This window comes from Bubalus kerabau, chromosome 1, assembly GCF_029407905.1.
Source record: "Bubalus kerabau isolate K-KA32 ecotype Philippines breed swamp buffalo chromosome 1, PCC_UOA_SB_1v2, whole genome shotgun sequence".
Taxonomy (NCBI): Eukaryota; Metazoa; Chordata; class Mammalia; order Artiodactyla; family Bovidae; genus Bubalus; species Bubalus kerabau.
This window is the reverse complement of record NC_073624.1, coordinates 25474588-25486766: the sequence shown is the minus strand read 5'-3', so window position 1 is coordinate 25486766 and position 12179 is coordinate 25474588.

Sequence of the window (12179 nt, the reverse complement as noted above, 5' to 3'; positions counted from 1 at the left end):
ATCCTGGTGAGCAGTAGTGATGTCTACCGCTTTGGGGAAAGGACATAAGTCGGAAGACTGATGCCACCATCCAGGATAGGAGTGTTAAGGATCTTGACTAGAATGTGTGTGTGCATGCTAAATTGCTTCAGTCGTGTCTGACTCTTTGTGACCATATCGACTGTAGCCCACCAGACTCCTCTGTCAATGGGATTCTCCAGGCAAGAACACTGGAGTGGGTTGCCATTTCCTTCTCCAATGCATGAAAGTGAAAAGTGAAAGTGAAGTTGTTCAGTCGTGTCCGACCCTCAGCGACCCCCTGGGACTGCAGCCTTCCAGGCTCCTCCATCTATGGGATTTTCCAGGCAAGAGTACTGGAGTGGGGTGCCATTGCCTTCTCCAGGAGATTACATAACTCCTACAATTAATGTTTATCAGTCCAGATAAATGACTAAGAAATTTTTGAGATGTTGGGGGTTTTTTTGTAGCACCTTTTATAAATTAAATATGAAATTTAAGTAGTATTCAAATCTTTCTTACTTAGAATCTTCTAAACAACAACAATAAAGAGATGTCAAAACCCATTCTTTTTTTTTTAAGATTTTTTTTGATGTGGTTTGTTTTTAAAGTCTTTATTAAATTTGTTACAATATTTTTTCTGTTTCATGTTTTGGTTTTTTGGCCACGAGGCATGTGGGATCTTGGTTCCCTGACCAGGGATTGAACTGGCATCTCCTGAATTGGAAGGCGAAGTCTAAACCACTAGACTACCAGGGGAGTCCCGTCAAAACTGATTGTGTTCATACGTCACTTAGACAGTATTTTCCATGACAACTCCTATCTAACTCTTAGTGAATAGTCAAGAGTAAAAGACACTTTGAGATTGATTCACCCTTCCTTCCATTTCCCCGGAATATCTGAACTAAATCTGAATTTCCAGGCTGTGCAAAAGCCACTGATTCCGTTTTCTGGGAAAACTGCACTGAAAGTGTTGCTGGTTACCTTCTGTTTGAGTGCTCTTTGATTCACAGGGCTTTAGCCATGACCTTGAAGTCCAGGACCGTCCTGTCTAGGGAGGCTACCAGGGGGAAGTGGAGCCAAAGAGACAAACTGTGTTCTCAGAAAAAAATGGGTGCCACCACTCTTGCCACCCACCTTTCCAGACTCAGCAAGTAGGACACTTACCTCATTATTGAGGTAAATGACCCCAATCCGCCTCTCCCAGCGGGGCCAGGAGGAAGTCTCCTTGAAGTGCAAGTGCATCACCAGCACAAGTGCTTGTGGAAAGTTGCTAAGCTGCACAATCAGGTTGCGTGTGAGCCGTGGGCTTGCCCTTTTCTACATCTTCACCTGCACATGGCTGCCAGGAAGAATCAGAGACAGACACTGTCTTTCATCGCCCTTTCTCAGGGGCTGCTTTTCCCTAGAGACAGACTCTGCTGGGGCGTTTCTGAGCTGAGTCCAACAGACCCAGAAAATATGGCAAATGAGAGAGCCAGGATTTCTGGCAGGAAAAAGGAAACCAGCTTTCATGCTCAACGAGGGGCCCATCACAAATGGAGTGCAAGTGCATCAGGCCACAGCTGAGAAAAATGCCAAACTAGTAGGAACCTGTACTTAGCTTTCTAGAACATCAACAGATAGAAGTACGGTCATGGCGCCCTCAGTCTTCTTCATCAGGGCTGATCAAGCAGAGAGATCCTTCAGCCCAGGAGGCAGGGCGGGAAGAAATCCAAGGGAACAAAATTCTGTACTTACCAGCAGAGCCAGACACGCACTCTCTCCTCCATGTGCAAACAAGGCACAAGTCAAGCCATGTGTTTTCTGGAGAAAATGTTTTCCCATTTTTTTTCTGTCAGTAAAGAATCCACCTGCAATGCAGGAGACCCAGGTTCGATCCCTAGCTAGGGAAGATCCCCTAGAGGGAAGAATGGCAACACACTCCAATATTCTTGCCTGGAAATCCCATGGACAAGGGAGACTTGCAGGCTACAGTCCATGGGGTTGCAAGAGTCGGACATGACTTGGCAACCAAACTACTACCACATATACTTTATTTTTCACAAGTTTGTGGAATGGGTATTACTAGCCCCATATATAAATGAAAGAAGTGTGTTTCAAAGGTAAAGCATATTGCCCAAGATCATACAGCTTGTTAGTGAGGAGGGTGGGTTTAATTTTTCATTTTATTTATTTTTGGAGGTAGTAGTGTTTTTTAGTTTTTTAAATTAATTTTTATTGGAGTATGTTGTGTTAGTTTCTACTGTCCTGTGCTGGAATCTTCCCAAAACCATTCCCCACCCATAGTCCATGGAAAAATTGCCTTTTGCAAAACTGGTCCCAAGTGGCAAAAACATTGGGGACCACTGTAAAGAGTTCAGGTTATGTACGTTGTTGATTGTCCCACAATTTAGATTTATGTGATTGTTTTCTCATAAATATATTAAACATTTTTGCCAAGAATATACATAGGTGATATTGTGACTTCTTAGTACATCAAATTTGAAGTTTGTCAATGTGTCCCTTGGTTGGTGATGCTGAGTGTGTTCACTTAGTTGAGGGGGGTGCCTTCTGGATTTCTCCATTGCAAAGTGTCACATATTTTCATTTGTAGTTAATATGTAATTGGTGGCATGATACTTTCAGATCGTGTGAATATCTTTTTCCAATAACATTCTCCCAGTAGCTTTATCATCCATTGATGATACTGACTTATTTTGGTGATTATAGAGTGGTTACGTTATAACTCTATGATTTCTTCTGTATCTATTCCCTGGGATTCTTCTATTAGAAGAACCATCTCCTTTTTTTGTAGAAATATTCTGGATTCAGGGATTCCTTGTTTTATTAAGTGTATTATTATAGCCCATCAGTATTATTATTCTTGTGAATGATTGAATTTTACCAAACTGACTACTTCAAGTCCCCTTCTCTGTACTTTTTACACATTCCCCTTGACTTTTTTCCTCTTGTTTTTTTTTTTTTTCAGACTTTAAATTCTTTATTTTGTATTGGAGTATTTTACTGGAGTATTTGTATTGCAGTAATTAACAATGTTGTGGTAGTCTCAGGTGAACAGCAAAGGGACTCAGCCATACATATACATGTATCCGTTCTCCCACAAACTCCCCTCCCATCCAGGCTGCTGCATAACACTGAGCAGAGTTCCTCCCCACAATTTTTGAGCAATTCATTACTTTCTGATATTTCCTTACAAGACATTCCAGAACTTGAAGTTTCCATGCCGCAGAACTAGAATCAACCAACCATGACTCCATGGTGCCCTGTTTTTTAACAGCAAGTGTTTCATCTTACATGTATTCAAGACAAGTAAATAAACATTTATATATATATATATATATATATTCTTTTTGTTGTTGTTGTTATTAGTTGTTCAGTCATGTCTGACTCTTTGTGACTCCATGGACTATATAGCCTGCCAGGCTCCTCTGTCCATGGAATCTCCCAGGCAAGAATACCGAAGTGGGTAGCCATTCCCTTCTCTCTCTCTCTCTCTCTCTCTCTCCATATATATATATATATATATATATATATATATATATATAACTAGATAATCTCATGCCACTTTAAATCTAGGTAAAGAAGGCATTTTGAGGCATCACGTTTTGGGGAGTTGTACCTCACACTGGGGATCCTTCTGCTGTTTGCTTGTGTGTCATGTTTTGCTCAGCAGAGTGTTTCTGAGGGGATGTGGAACACAGAGTAGGGAAGGTTATTTTTGACTGATCAGTTATAATAATTTGATCATTGTCCAGTGAGTTTTACCTCAGTGCTAATCAAACAATAAACTGAGCCATAAATAGTAATGTGTATGTGTATGTATATATATATATATAATATACACATTCTTAAATCAAATCTATTTATATATGTATATAATATACATTTATAAAACTCATTTACATATGCATATTGTGTATAACTATGCATATATACACAATATACATTTAAATAAATTTGTATAAGTGTGTATTACATATATATAATACATATATCTATCCTTGGATATGGAAACTGAGAAACCTTTCAGGGACTCTCAGTTTTTTTGAGCTCCAATCAATGTTCAAGACTTTGGGCCAAGAGATACAGAGAAGTGAGAGCTAAGGGATCTTTCTGTCTTGGCAATCCATCCAGGGCTTTAGATAACAGCTGCGTGCAGAGTTCAAGTATATTTGTACACTTATTCTCGATCTGGCAAGAACAGCTAAATGCCTTTCTTTCAGTCACCTCCCAAATAGTGACTCCGGGCCTCTTCTTTTGGGTTCTTAATGCTCACTTGATTTCCCTGCGGTAGACCCTGGCATCCAGCCCATGCTTAATCTTAGAGGACAGCGGCGGATAAACGTCCTCCTATTTGGTTCAGGATTGACGCTTCTTTTCTCTCCTTGAGGTTAACAGCACATCTCCTCAACTTCACACCTCTTATAGGACCTTCATCTATTTTTTTCCTTTTTATTCTCGTTAATATTTTTTCTCTGTATATATAGCAAACATTTTTATCTTTGGAGGTTATTTGGTTAATGTTATTAAGTATGTTTAGATTAAAATTATAAGCTCTTGAGTCTCTATTACATTTAAGATGACTATAAAATTTTTATGTCACATGGGACTCTAGCATCCTAAATGACCTCAGTCATTTCCAAAAAATTATACCTATTCTTTGTATCATCCATCTTGTTATTGCTTAGAACTTGTGTGGCCTTTTGTTTATAATAATAATAAATTCACTTAAATTTAAAATTAAATGTCTTATAGTCTCTTCTATCTATAGTCCATTCTTGGTTTTCTTTGAAATTTTACCAAATGAATTTGTAGAGATGCTGAATAGTTATCAGCCTAGATCTCAGTGGTGCCACTGAGCACTGGGGAGTATGTCTTAAGATTTAAGGCTGCCTGTGTGCCGCATATTAGGCTTCTCCTCTGGTAATCGTGTATAGATGTGAGAACTGAACCATAAAGATGGCTGAGCACCAAAGAATTGATGCTTTCAAACTGTAGTGCCAGAGAAGACTTTTGAGAGTCCCTTGGACAGCAAGGAGATCAAACCTATCAATCCTAAAGAAAATCAACCTGAATATTCACTGGAAGGAATATGATGCTGAAGCTCCAATACTTTGGCCACCTAATGCCAAGAGCCGGCTCATTGGAAAAGACGCTAATGCTGGGAAAGATTGAAGGCACGAGGAGAAGGAGGCAAGAGAGGATGAGGTGGTTAGATGGCATCACCGACTCAACAGGCAAGAGTTTGAACAAACTCCGGTAGATGGTGAAGGACAGGGAAGCCTGGCATGCGGCCATCCATGGGGTCACAGAGGGTTGAACATGACTTAGTGGCTGAACAACAACAACAACAACCACAGAAATCTGGGAAAGGTTCCCTCTACTTTTCTAGTTTCGTCTGTTAGTGGGCTCAGCATCCTATCTCTGCACATTCCTCATGGCGCAAATTGCTGTGTCAGCTTCCACGTCTTCATCTCAGAAAAAAAAGAGCAAGATACTTTAAGAACCCCCAAGCGCCTCACCTGCCATGGCTGCCTCCTGAAGCTTGACAATTAAACTTCTCAGGTGGTGTTGATAGAAATGATATTGTTGTGATCTTTGAATTACAGGCTATGGACTCTTTCCCTGTGAATCCAGATGTGTTGTCAGGAACACAGCGTGCCTTCGTACTGTACTAACTTAACCATGTGCAGGTCCCATGGCACATATAAAGACTCCCCCAAAGCATAGTCTCAGCTAGATTGGGCATGAATTACAAGGAAATTCTACTGAAGACAGTCTGCCTTCACCACCAAGAAAGGCATGAACTCACAGTATTTACAGCATGCATGAGTGAGTGCTAAATCACTTCAGTAGTGTCAGACTCTTTGCAACCCTATGGATTATAGCCCACCAGGCTCCTCTGTCCATGGGATCCCCCAGGTGAGAATATTAGAGTGGGTTGCCATGCCCTCCTCCAGCGGATCTTCCCAAATCAGAGATCTAATCCATGTCTTTTAACGTCTCCTGCTTTGGCCGGTGGATTCTTTACCACTAGCGCCACCTGGGAGTCCTATTTATGGCATGAGTACGGTATCAACATGTGGTTTTAGCCAGAGGAATTGTGTCAGCATCTGGTTACTTCAAAGAACGAACCAGCAAACATGTGTTGAGGGCCTATGGGCATATCTGTGTGCTAGTGAGAGTCGACAGAGTCAAGTAAGCGGGACAGTACACTTCTGGATCCATATTCACACATGATTCAGAATGAATATCAGAGATGGAGGGAAAAGGTCTGGAAGGATACGTACTTAGATTAGGGGTCATTTGTAGATTGCCCTCATGGTCAGTGGTGGGTGGCTGGGGAGGACAGGCCCCAGATGTAGTGAACAGGCACCTGACACATGGAGGAGCTCATTAAACATTTATTGAATGAATGATGCTGAAGACATACAAGAATGCGTCAGACTGAGGTTCCAGAATCTGTTGGGGGTCCAGTGGTTAAGCATCTGTCTGCCAAGGCAGGGCATATGGGTTTGATCCCAGGTACGGGAAGATAAAAAGGAACCAGAATGTCCATGGTTAAGCATGAAGTCTGCACTAACGGTTTATTCTGGTTATTTGGATGAAATTGCTCTCTCTGATGACTGGTCTTTCTTCAGTTTCTAAGACAAAGACAAATTAAGCTGCAGGGTTGGCTGTCGGCTCCAATGTGGCCGTGACAACCTGGATGAGGGAAGGCGTTCTGTCCCCAGGGAGGTATATTGAGGCATATTCTTCCAGTTAGTTTTGTGTTTCTTAGTAGGTTTTATGTCTCTCCTCAACAGGATTACTCTCCCTCTGTTGCCTCAGTGACAAATTTCCATGATTATATACATAACATTTATAATGACAAATACTCCTATAAGAACCCTTCTGGCTGATGGTAAAGAGCAAGTAGACTGTAATTATGACATAAAGTGAGATGATGGGAATTTCATAGTATTGGCTAGAATCCACTTGAAAATATCCTGTACCCGTGTCTCCTCCACCATTTCAAAGTAAGCTTTCATGTTCTAAGTTGAACCCTGAGAAGAACAAGCCTGTGGCCCTTGAACTTATATGATGGGGAGTCCCATTCAGTCCCACTGAAATCTCCTTGTGAGGTAAGGGCTCAACGGACTGGGAGCTGAAGCCCAGTGAGGTTCTTGTCCTGTTGAAGAGTAAGCTTATCCTCCTACTAGAAATTCAGCTTTGTGTGCCTGTGTACAGACTGCACACTGCACACTGCACACTGCAAGGGCAAAGGCTATGCCTATCTTGTTCACGTCTGTAATTTGCTGCCGCATTAATACAGTAGCATCTTCATAAGTATGCATCGTATATAAAGCAATGAAGAAATGATTGACATGGAACGGCCATAGTAAGCGGCTGCCCTGAGTAGTGTGCCCTGAGTTGCTCAGTCGTGTCCAACTCTTTGCAGTCCCATGGACAGTAGCCCGCCAGGCTCCTCTGTCTGTGGGATTTCCCAGGCAAGAATGCTGGAGTGGGTTGCTATGCCCTTCTCCAGGGGATTTTCCCCACCCAGGGGATTGAATCTGTGTCTACTGCATTGGCAGGCAGTTTCTTTACCAATGTGCCACCTGGGAAGCCCTGAGTAGATACAGCATCTCTGAACACTTCTGCCTCCCTTTCACACGTGTGGTCCCCTCTCTCAGCCCTAGATCTCCCAGGGCTTATTCCATGTTCTAGAAGCTTGGACCATCTTCCAGCTGACAGTAAATCTTGACATGTTAGCTGATCACAGAGCATAACGTCTAAAGCTTCCAGAGGGCTACCCAAGGTTTGAAGGAGTGAATAGATTTACAGTGCTGGGACTTGTGACACTGTGATCCATGTGTGATGATCCTCAAAATGTACCAGGTGGGTGGTCCCCATTCTGCCTTCTTATAAGGCTGGCCTGAACCAGTGACCTAACCTCCCTGCCTCCATTTTTCATTCCCGCCTCCAAACAGGAGGATTATCCTCATCTAAAGACTTTCCTCAACTGATTTTTTTTTTAGTGAATTTTTCTTGATACTTACAGAAAAGTGTAATAAAAACCATGAGTTTAACTCAATGGATTTTCACAAAGAGGCCTCACCTGAATAACCGGCACTTAGCTCAACAAATAGAACCTTCCCAGGACCATGGATGAACCACTATACTACCACCTGGTTACTAACCCCAAAAGACAATCACATCCTGACTTTTAACAGCATAGATTGAGTTTGGCCAATCTGTACTTTGTGTGAATGGGTACGTGTATGCTCAGTCACGTCTGATTTTGTGACCCCATGGACTGTAGCCCAGCCAGGCCCCTCTGTCCATGGGATTCCCCAGGCAATACTGGAGTGGGGTGCCATTTCCTTTTCCAGGGGATCTTCGCTACCCCAAGATCAAACCCCTGTCTCCTGCATCTCCTGCTTTGACAGGCAGATTCTTCACCACTGCGCCACTTGAAAAGCCCCATATGAATGGGTACTTTATACGATTTGGTGATTATGGTGGTATTATATCGTGAAATCTCATTGTGGCTTTGAGTTGCAGCTCCCTGATAACTACTGACATTTTTCTGTTTTTCAAATGGTTATGAGCCATTTGGACATCCTTGTGAAACTCTATTCGAGCATTTTACTCATTTTGGGGGATAGTTTTCTTTTTTATTGATCTGGAGGAGTCTTTTCTATATCTTGGGTACAGAAAGATATAAAAGTATATTGCGAATATGTTCTCCCATTCTATGGGTGACACTTTCTCTTAATATAATAGTATTTTTGAAGAACAGAAGTTCTTAATTTTTATAAACTCCAATTGATCATTTCCCCCTTTGTGATTTGTGTTTTTCTATTTCCATCTAATAAATTGTTCCTTGTGCCAACTTTATGCAGACCTTTTCCTATTTTTTTCTTCTAGATGCTTTGTGATTTTATCTTTCACATTTAGAGCTACAGTCCATTGGGAATTGGTTTTCTGTGTATGGCGTAAGGTGGGGTAAAATTAGTATTTACCATTTAGATAGCCAATTAAGGTGGCACAATTTCCTGAAAGGGCTTCCCAGGTGGCTCAGCGGCAAAGAATCCGCCTGCCAATGCAGGAGCCACAAGAGATGCAGGTTCGATCCATGGGTCGAGAAGATCCCTGGAGGAGGAAATTGTAACCCAGTCCAGTATTCTTTCCTGGGAAATCCCATGGACAGAGGAGCCTGGCAGGCTATAGTCCATGGGGTCACAAAGAGTTAGATACAACTGAGCTCACAAGAAAAGGAAAAAGATTTCCTGAAAGGATTATTTTTCCTCACTACCCTGCATTGTTACTTTAATGATAAATCAAGTGAACTCATATTTGTGGTATATTTCTAGACTCTATTGTATTGTCTATTTGTTTATCCTGGCTCAATACCACACTGTTTTCATTATTACTTTATAGTAAGCCTGAATACACAGTGGTATAAGGGCTCCATCTTTGTGTTTCTTCAAGAATGTCTTGCCTTTCCTCATCCTTTTGCACAGTCTTATAAGTTTTAGTATCAGTTTGTCACTTCACACAAACATACACACATGCACACACAACTATGCTGAAATTTTGATTATGACCATGTTGAATCTAGTCCCTTGGACTGCAAGGAGATCCAACCAGTCCATCCTAAAGGAGATCAGTCCTGGGTATTCATTGGAAGGACTGATGCTGAGGCTGAAACTCCAGTACTTTGGCCACCTCATGCAAAGAGTTAACTCATTGGAAAAGACCCTGATGCTGGGATGGATTGGGGGCAGGAAGAGAAGGGGACGACAGAGGGTGAGATGGCTGGATGGCATCACCGACTCGATGGACATGAGTTTGGGTGAATTCCAGGAGTTTGTGATGGACAGGGAGGCCTGTTGTGCTGCAATTCATGGGGTTGCAAAGAGTCAGACAGGACTGGGCAACTGAACTGAACTGATGTTGAATCTATAGATCAATTCAGGGAGAATTCACATCTTTACAGTATTTCAATGCATTAACATGATATGTATCCCTTTATTTGTTTGGGTCTCTTCATTTGCCTCAATTAAGTTTTAAGGCTGCAAGAGTATCATTTTGTAAGATTCATGCTTATGTATTTTATATTGTGAATGCTTTTCAAATTGTAACTATTGAAAAAGATTTAGCTAAAATTTTTATGCATAAATATTTAAAATATAAAGAATTTTATATTGATCCAGAGTCCAACATTCTTTACTTTACTTATCATTCCAGTAGTTTATCTGCAGATTGAAAAAAATTTTTTTCCTACATGAACTGTTATGCCATCTGCAACATTAGTGGCTTTATTTCTTCCTTTACAATCATTGTCCTTTTTTTTCTTATTCTTATTGCCTTGGCTGGGACCTACCATACTACTGTTTAATTTTCAGGATCAGGCAGCCTTGACAGAGCTTTTTAATCATTTAAGTTGAAGCAGGGCCTCTCCTCATCTCAGGTCAACATATCTGAGCTTTCAATAAGCTCTGCAACAGGGTAAAAGAGGGGGATGGGATGCAGAAGGAGACTTTGCCTTAGCAGAAATGGTAGGTACTGGAAGAGGAGATGGAGTCCCATGAGCTGGAGATGAGGATGTGTTGGCCCTCGTGTGTGTGTGTGTGTGTGTGCGCACTCAATCATGTCCAACTCTTTAGTGACCCCATGGACTGTAGCCCACCAGGCTCCTCTGCCCATGGAGTTTTCCAGGCCAGAATACTGGAGTGGGTTGCCATTTCCTACTCCACGGGAACTTCCTAACCCAGGGATTGAACCCAAGTCTCCTGTATAATCCCCCCAATGTGGGAGAATCTGACTCAACAGAATCACCAAATCCTAGTCTTGGAGAGCATTTCATTCAATCTTCTACCCAAAGCATGGGTCCCTAGGAATATCTTGAAAAACTTGGGATTGGAGGACAATTGTGGTCACCTCCATATCTAACAGCCTCTCCAGAAACATCCCGTCAACCCTTCCACGGTCCGTGCCTGTTCCTGACCTCACAGCGTTACCTGCCCACCACCTCCACCTTCTACCAAGCTGGAAATGGTTCTCACATTTTAATTCCACTGCTTCTTGAAATCTGGACCCGCCCCTTAAGGAGGCCTGGGTGAGGTGCCCGTAGTGAGCCCGGCAGTGTCTGTAGGGACTGGGACTGACCCCAGGGGGTGCCCCACTGACGTGTCCTGTTGAGGAAGCCCCTTACCCTCTGTACCACTCATCATAGTCCTGGGCACTCTGATCCCGGGCTTCCCTGAGGTCTGGTGGGACCCTCCTCCAGGCAGAGCAGATGGCGAAGACCCAATCCACTGCAGGAAGAAAGCCAAGATGCTGATGAAGCAACTGACACCAAGCTCCCCCTTCTCAGTGACTACACTATCGGCTAAGTTGGAAGATGTCCCACCCTGCTTTATGCCCACTTTGGTTTTTACCAGCCCTTTTCCTTTTTCTTGGTCAAATCTAATGACTAGTTTACAGAGGGAGACACCCTCCCCCGCACCCCTCCCCCGCACCCCTCCCCACCCCACCCCCGCCCCACCTCCTGCTTCCCAGGTCACACCCGTGCCTCTCCCATCTTTCACTGTACTTGCTCCACAGGAGGCTTGCACACCCTAGAACTCAGGTTCTGACTCCATTGCCCATCCCAACAAACGCTCTGGACAAGAGGAAAGCCTGAGTCCCAGGGGGCTTCGTCCTGGGGGTGTTACACGGTCCTGGTCCAGGCTCCCATCTTCCTCCAGAGCTCACCTGGGGAGCAGGAAACTGTACACTGTACACTCCCCATGGAGAGAAGCAGGAGGCCCAAGTTGCCAGCAAAATCTTTGTTCCCCATCAGTGAGGATTTCTTTTCATGCAAGAAAGAGAGATTGAATGGGGATGACAGATCATACGTTCTCTCTCTTCTTTGGTATCCTGTCTCTCCTCTCTCTCTCACCCTCCCAGCCCTTCTATGGCTGCTTTCAATTTCTCAGACCCTGAAGGAGGGAAACGAAAAAAGCCGTGACCTCCAGGGCTGCAGAAAACACGCAGTTACTCAGAGAGAGGGAGGGAAGTAGAGGAGGGCGAGGAGGTGCAGTGGGGCTCGGCATGAATGGAGATGGGGGTGCCATCCAGTGCCTACTGGCCCTCCCCCCACTTCACCCACGTGTGCATTCATTCCCCGCATCACCACCAGCACTAGG